The sequence below is a fragment of the Lathyrus oleraceus genome, chromosome 5 (genome assembly GCF_024323335.1).
Source record: "Lathyrus oleraceus cultivar Zhongwan6 chromosome 5, CAAS_Psat_ZW6_1.0, whole genome shotgun sequence".
Taxonomy (NCBI): domain Eukaryota; kingdom Viridiplantae; phylum Streptophyta; class Magnoliopsida; order Fabales; family Fabaceae; genus Lathyrus; species Lathyrus oleraceus.
In genome coordinates this window covers 487,677,573-487,685,733 of record NC_066583.1, presented here as the reverse complement: position 1 = coordinate 487,685,733, position 8,161 = coordinate 487,677,573, and the positions used below count along the sequence as shown (strand labels likewise).

Sequence of the window (8,161 nt, the reverse complement as noted above, 5' to 3'; positions counted from 1 at the left end):
TGGTGGGTGGTATGGTCAAGTTATCTAATTTTTGAACAAGGGCATCTACCTTTGCATGAACATGGTCAAAGCTACTGATTTCGTACATTCCACTCTTTGTCTGTGACTTTTCCACTGGAGTTCTTTCACCTCCCCATTGGCAATGGTTTTGGGCCATGTTTTCAATGAGTTGATAGGCTTCGCTGTATGGCTTGTCCATAAGTGCAACGCCCGCGGAAGCGTCTACTGTCAGTCTTGTGTTATACAGAAGCCCATTGTAAAATATGTGAATGATCACCCAGCCTTTGAGACCGTGATGTGGACATATCCTCATCATGTCCTTGTATCTCTCCCACGCTTCGTAGAGAGATTCTACATCTTTTTGCCTAAATTCGTTGATTTGAGCTCTCAGCATAGCAGTTTTGCTCGACAGAAAATATCAGGATAAGAAGATGTTCTTCAGTTTTTCCCATGTTGTAACGGAGTTGGGGGGAAAGGATTGCAACCAAGCCCAAGCTTTATCCCTTAGTGAGAAAGGAAAGAGGCGCAGTCTTATCACATCTTGAGATATACCATTCGCCTTTACAATGTCTGCGTACTGGACAAACTTGGTCAGGTGTTCATTAGGATCGTCCGTAGGATTTCCAGCAAATTGATGTTGTTGGACAGCTAATAATAGTGAGGTCTTCAGCTCGAAATCGTTTTGATTGATAGCGGGGGCAGCAATGTTATTGTGAGGTTCTTGTTGGGACGGGGTAACGTAGAATTTAAGAGGACGATTATTCGGTCCTTCTTCAGCCATGGTTAGTTTTTCTTCTGGTTTAGGAGGAGAGAAGATATCGGGAATATCATACTTTTTTTGATATTCTTGTATTCAGTGTCTTACGTATAAGAAACGCTTTAGCTCTTGGACTGATGGTGCTAAGTTATCGCCTGGACATTTGTATAAGTGAGATTGTAAGTCTCATATTCCTCATGGTATTATGTGAAATTTTTTCTCCTTTTCCATTTGTGAGAGGTAGTGGCATACTTGTTGATTTTATCCAAGTTGGAGCCCTTTTCATAAATGATGTATAGGTTCATATTTTCATGCTTGTGAGTGGATAGTTAAGTATTCTCCAAAAAGTGACCAAAACATCTTTTCTTCTTTACTAACATTTACTAACATCTTATTATATTAACTTTATTTTAGTGTCATTTACTTCATGCTTTTTATTTCTTGTTATTTACTTTATACTTTTACTTTATCATCTCATATCATATTTGCTCTTTGTCTATGTGGACCTTTGTTTATGTTTATGTTCTTTTTCCTTTGTCCATTTGGACTTTCATTTTCTTTTAAAATTCATTAATAAAGGAAAAAAAACCCTAAAAGGAACTTGGTTATCTTGATTCATGGACTTGTGGTTACTATCCTTGGCATCTTTGTGGAGTTATGGACTTAGAATTAGGATCTTGACCTTTGCTTGGGACATGTGACTTGAGACCCTGGAATCCATCCGATACTTTTGACTTTTGACTTCTCTATGAAGACTTGGCTTGGTTACTTTGGTTTCATCTGACACATGGATTACTATTTGCTTATTTTGCTTTCTTGAGGCTTAAGCCAGGCGAGGGAATTCTTACTTGACTTATGTCATAACGCTTTCTATCTCTTTGTTAGATCTTTCTTCTTTAGCTTTTAATTTACTGCTTTAGGATAGTCTCTTCTTCTCCTCCCCCTTCTTTAGTTTTCAAAATCTTATCTCTTTTTCAAAACCTTCTTGTTTTTAACTTGAATCATTTTTCTCAATAAACCTTTACTTTTGTCAAGTGATTTTCAAAATCTTTTTCTTAATAAATGTCAATCCATCTTAAGCATACTTAGACCAAATTCAAAGGACTTAAAAAATATCTAACTCATTCAAACCATTTTGTGCCTTTTGTGAACTTTTCTCTTTTAAACTTTTTCTCAAGGCATTAGATATGAGTCATTTCGATAGTTGAGTTGTAATCCTCATATCTCCTTAGTATTGATGATAATTATTTTCCATCTGTGAGAGCTAGTGGCATACTTATTGATCCTTATCCAAGTTGGATCCCTTCTCATGATGATGCAAAGTTATCATACTTGTAGGTGACTAGTTGAGTATTCTCCTTAAAATGACAAAATATCTTTTTCCATAAAAATGAATCAAAACAAACTCCTTTTTTTATTTTTACCATGAAGTACGAGGTTTTGATCCTCCATTGCACTTTGTTGGTACGTAGGCATGAGACTTTAAAAGTCTTGACAAATACCAAATCATAATAAAAATGCTTATTTTCCCATCCCTCCAATCTTTTAACAAACAACACCTTTTTCAAGATAAAATGTGCATATTTTCAAAGAGGTTCCCATGGAGTACAATGGATGTTTAGGATGTTAATACCTTCCCTTTGCATAACTAACCCCCAGACCCTTGTTCTATTTTTCTTAGTTTTGTTTTAAAATTTCTTTGGGTTTTGTTCGTATTTTTTCCCTTTTCCTCTGTAAACAATAAAAGCGCGGTGACGACTCTTGCTTTGCGAGTTAAGTTAATCAATAGCTTAATCTCAAAAAAATTACCGCTACAGCTATTCGCCACTGTGAGCTAGTCCTCACCCCCCAAGCTGTAATATGCCTACTAGAACTTCTGAGTCTCTTTGCCCTTGCAAGGGAAACACGCATACCATGTACCTTTTGGACAGTAAATATTAAAAAATGGAGGTGTAGTTAGAAAATATTTTTTTTCGGAATTCATATTCCTCCTGAGATGATTATTCCTTAAAAAAGAGTTATGCTCTGATACCCCTTGTTGAACTTAAGACTTCACGCACAAGAGGAGGAGGAGGATGAATTATGTGGTTTGAATATGAAGAATTAGATAACTACTTTTCATTATTAGATATAGAATTATTAAGTAAACATAGTATAATAATATTTTATTTCTAGATATAGGATTGTGGAGAATTAGGTAACTGTTGTTTAAATATGTAATAAAATATTATAACGTTTTTTGGTAAAGAAATATTGTAGATTTAAATATTAGTTAGAAAAATATTCTAGATATAATTTTTTATATATTATTATTTTTTTCTTTTTTAAGTACAAGCATTATCACATCACAATACGCATATATAAATAGGCACGTCAAGAAGAGTATAGTATGTTATATCTAAAATCTAAAAAATGAAAAGTACAAGGAATTTTGCAATTACAATGTTATTTTTATTGGCTTTTTTCATCTTCACAACAGGTATGAAACAAATGAGCTAATTGATTAAATTGTATATTCTCATGTTGTAGTGTTTAACTTTTATATATTAATTTATGCTTTAAATCTTTCATTCTTTTCATTCAACACTAATCTTACACACATATTTTGGTTGAAAATGTAGATTTTTGCTTGGCATCCGAAAGAGACATTTCGTGTAAAATCGATCAAGATTGTCGGAGAATATGTGGTAACGAGAAACCAGAATGTATTCGTGGGCAGTGTGGATGTTTTTATCCACCATCTTCCACAAGGAAGATACCTAATATAATACCCCAATTTTAAATTAAGTTGAATATTGGAATGTAATAATTATGTACGAATAAAATTTTAATGTTAAATTAAAAATATTAAAGAGAAATAAATATTTTATTTTATAAATAAGAACTTTAAATCAGTCTTTTATAAGGATTGAATCGGTCGGTCGAACATATTGAACTAAGTAACAAGAACCAACGATTTAAGAAAACTGGCGGGTTAAATAGTTGTTTTTTTTCTCCAACATAACGATTTAGTTTTGATAATTTTAAAAAATTAAATCTAATTAAAATATAAATAGACTCGGTTGAAAACTTACTTAGAACAATTTTCTAGAGCTTCTAATTAAATTTATTAAACACTGCACTTATTTGCACTTATTTTGTTATTCAGTTTAAATTGGAATTAGACTTTGTTAAAAATTTACTTAAATTTGCATTTTCTACTATTTTGTTGTGTGAGATGACTATATTTAAAATTTTAATTTAAAGAATAAACTTGTGAAGTTATGATATTTTGAAAATTTTAATTTATTTAAGTAACGCGATTGTTTTAGAGATCCAATGATCCAGTTAGATCGAATTAATAATTATATATTTTTGTTAGAAAAATTGGTTTATTCAACCGAAACCAATAAATCAGTGACTCGGTACTCTCACAAGTTTGATCACCATTCCAACCGAAACCAATATATATACGGGGCATATCAAATGAGAATGCTACTTTTATATGATAAAAATAAAAATATTTATTAGTTTTTAGATTATAAATAAATAATTGAGATTAAAATATTCAGGTAAGAACATGCGTGTGTCTCTTTCATCATTTAATATTTATATAAAATAGACACACATATTCCTTAAATAAAATTTTTAATCTCAATAATTTGTTTCTAATCTAAAGACTAATAAATATTCTTATTTTTATCCTATAAAAATAGTATTTTCATTATAGATATGCAATATATATATATATATATTTTTTTTTTTTTTTTTCTTAGAGTTTTTCTATTTACAGAGAAATTCATAAGTAAAATTTTTATTTAAATGTTTTGTAACAAAGTATTTTAATTAATAGATACCAAAAATTATAATTATAAAATATGATAATACTTTGCAATTCTTCATTTTTGTTTGACCTCACAACCACTCCAACTCAAACCATGTGTTAATCTATTTTTAATATAAGAAAATTAACTATTGATGCTTGTCGTGACTATATATAAAATATAGTCTATCGGGTACTTGACTGCAAGTGCACAGTCCAGTCGCTTTAGTTTTAAAAGATATCGATCCCGTACTAACGTCACTATGTTTAGCTAAGGGAATGATTAGTAGAAGTTCGGGTGCAGAATATTAAATCTAAGGGAGATTTAGTTTTAAGAAAGAATTGATGGAAGGAATCAGTATGCAACGCATTAATTGTCAGGGATTCGATAAGTCACCGGTGAATAGTTTAAATGCCAAATATCTCTCAGTAGAAAATATTTATTTAAAAAGCTTTATCTCACACTCTCGTGATTGTTGATTCGGCCTATAGCTTTAAGTCAGAATGTACGCTCTCGCTGTCCCATTTGAAGTTAAAATTACTTTTTGAAAATAAATAAGTTCTAATTGCTTTTAAAGTGTTCTCACTATTTTTAAACTCAATGCCTAATTTTTACTATCCAGCTCGAGCCTCACGCTCTCGCGATTGTTGGTTCTCACCTTAGTTAATTTCCCACTCTCATGGCAAAATCGTATTAAATAGCTTCTCACGCTTTTGTGATAAAGTTAATTAAATTTAAATTAAAAACCTCAGCCTTAAAGATTGTTTGAGAAAAAGAGTTTTTATCGATTATTATTAAATCTCATCTAATTAAATTGTTACATACCGATACCAGTAATTTAGCCGGACATGTTAAATAAAGCAAACACATAGCATAAATAGATTAACAGTGCAGCAGACATAATTATAACAATAACAAGGCAATAATAATAATTTAATAAAAACCTGGCAATTGGATTAACAGAGTACGGCGAATCTTCGAGTACTTGAGCAGTCCTCCACAAGTCGGTAGGATTCTGCTTCTTCAATACAATTGCTTACTAAATTAAATAAAGTGTAGTAGTTTCCTAGTGTAGGAAACTACTATTATGGCTAACTGGAAAACGGAAAGGAAAAGGGAAAAGGAAATTCTAAAAAGAATGGCAAATGAACTAAGGCAACAGAAACAAAGTTGCTGAAGAAAAATAACTAAAAATCTAGAATGTTGTAAAAATTAATTGCAGAGCGTAAGTGTAGATGTCCCCCTTTTTTCCAACTTTGGTCCTTTATATATTGCTCTGGTAGGTCTTGGCGGTTAAGAAAATTAAGGGAGACTGGTTGAATAAGGAATCCACATGGGAGTCAAGTTGTTGGAGAGAATTTAGGCACGTTTGGGTGCCTCTGATTGACTGTTTCAAAGCGTAAAATATGGACGTGTGACGCTCGTCATGGGCCTGTGACGGTCGTCACATCAGCAAATTCTGCATTCTGCTTTTCTGCTTTTTTCTGTGCTTTCTCATCTGTTTCTTTTTTTTTTTCCTTTTCTTCATTTTGTTCATTAATGCTTGGAGATTTAAATACCTGCAAAAATAACTCGAATACTTGCGGAATAAGGGGAATATTAATCAAAGTGGTATGATCTTTGAGTGTAAATCAAGGCATATATCTGATGCATTCTCGCGTTATCAACTACTACCAAATTTACGTATAAATCCTGATTTAGAGTAATTAAATAAAGTTTTTTATATCTATAATGGTCATTTCAATCCTAATCACTTTATTAATTTCTTAATTTTCTTTTACTTTTTTTAATGTGATTCTATTTTTGTATTGAATGCATTATTGTTTTCAATTTTTTTCAATGAACTATCTTTGCAAATGCCATTACTTCTTACAAAAAAACTTTGCAAAAACTTTGCAAATCCAAAGGAATAATTAATGATTAATTTTACTTAGTAAAAGGTTAAAATATGATTGATTTTTTTTCTATAAACCATGCATATTTTATCGTTCCCAATGATTACTTCACTTTTCTATACTTTAAACATTAAAATTTTCTTTTTTTATACATTGTCTCTTCCGCTTTTTAAACTCTTCATATTTCATAGCCCATATATCATTGCATTAGCAACTCAGTTTCACAGAGAATGTAGCATTTGTTGAATTTAGTTGAAGATCAAAAGGTAGAAAAATTCTCACTTACTATTGATTCCTTTTTCTATTGGTTGTTCATGGTGTTCTTCTACATCTTCTTCTTGGTGTTCTATATCATTTTTTTTGACCTTGTTTGTGTGCTTTGTGTGACCTTGTTTGTGATTGTTGCGTCATGCACTCATGACATTCATAAGAATTTTACTCAATTTTTAAGGAACTTAGAGACTCTTGTTGCAAACATCGCAGATATTTTGTCAATGGATATTGGAAGAAGGAACGCTCGATAATACAATTTCATATGTCCCGATTTCATGGAATTAAGGAAGCTAGCATCTTTTGTGGATGATCCTAAGGGTTTCAGAGACCGTTTTGGAGACTTTTTAATGTGATATCCATTGATATTGAGGATGGTCTTCATTGCACTTTGGTTTAGTTATATGATCTTGTCTACCAATGCTTCACTTTTCCTGATTATCAGTTGTTGCCTACCATGGAGGAGTTTTCTCACCTTTTGGGTATACCAGTTTCTGATTGAGTTCCTTTTAGTAGGGTGGAAGGAATTCTTGAATCTCGGGTTATTGCCGAAGCCATTCATCTGAGGAAGTCTGACATAGATGGCAATCTCACTGTCAAAGGAGGTATCAGAGGGTTGACTTTGAAGTTTCTATTAGAAAAATACTTTTCTTTTGCCAATGTTGGTAGCATGATGTCCTTTGAAACTATTTTTGCCTTACTCATCTATGGTTTGATCTTCTTTCCTAACATTGACAATTTTGTTGATGTTAATGCTATGAGGATCTTCTTGATAGGGAATCTGATTCCAACTATACTCAAGCGATAATCATTTCTCCATTCATCATAGGGCTTTTAAAGGAGGTGGAACTATAGTTTGTTGTGCGCCTTTACTGTACAAGTGGTTTATTTCGCACTTGCCGCAGTTTCCTGTCTTCTAGGAAAACAAGGGTTGTTTGAGGTGGTCTCAAAGACTTATGTCTCTCACCAATGACGACATAATTTGGTACTCTTTTGTTTACGACGACATTGAGGTTATTGATAGTTGTGGGGAGTTATCTAATGTGCCTCTTCTTGGTACACAAGGAGGAATCAACTATAATCCGGCTTTGGTAAGACGTCAACTTGGGTTCGTTATGAAGGATAAACCTAATAACACCTTGTTAGAAGGTTTATCTTTCCAAGAAGGGAAGGACACTCAAGGGTTGAAAGCTAGGATGGTGCATGCTTGGCACAATGTTTATAAGAAGAAAAATGGTGAGCTTGAATTGAGGAATTGTGTAGCTTTAGATCCTTACACTAGTTGGGTGAAGAAGAGAGGAAAGGAATTCAAGATGCCATACGCTTATGAAAGACCTATGTCCTTGGTAGTGGTCAAATATCCCACTATTAAAGGCATAAAGGAGTTGCAAGAGGCTTTGGATAGGATGAAGCAAGAGATGAATGATTGGGAAATC

The 8,161-nt window shown here is 32.5% G+C and overlaps 1 non-coding gene across 1 annotated transcript; it reads left to right on the top strand.

Moving 5' to 3' along the window:
* The first annotated feature begins 287 nt into the window (after positions 1-287).
* LOC127088433 (small nucleolar RNA R71) lies at positions 288-394 on the top strand. Its single transcript, XR_007790268.1, has one exon. It is a non-coding gene; the product is annotated as a small nucleolar RNA R71 (small nucleolar RNA).
* The last annotated feature ends 7,767 nt before the right edge of the window (positions 395-8,161 follow it).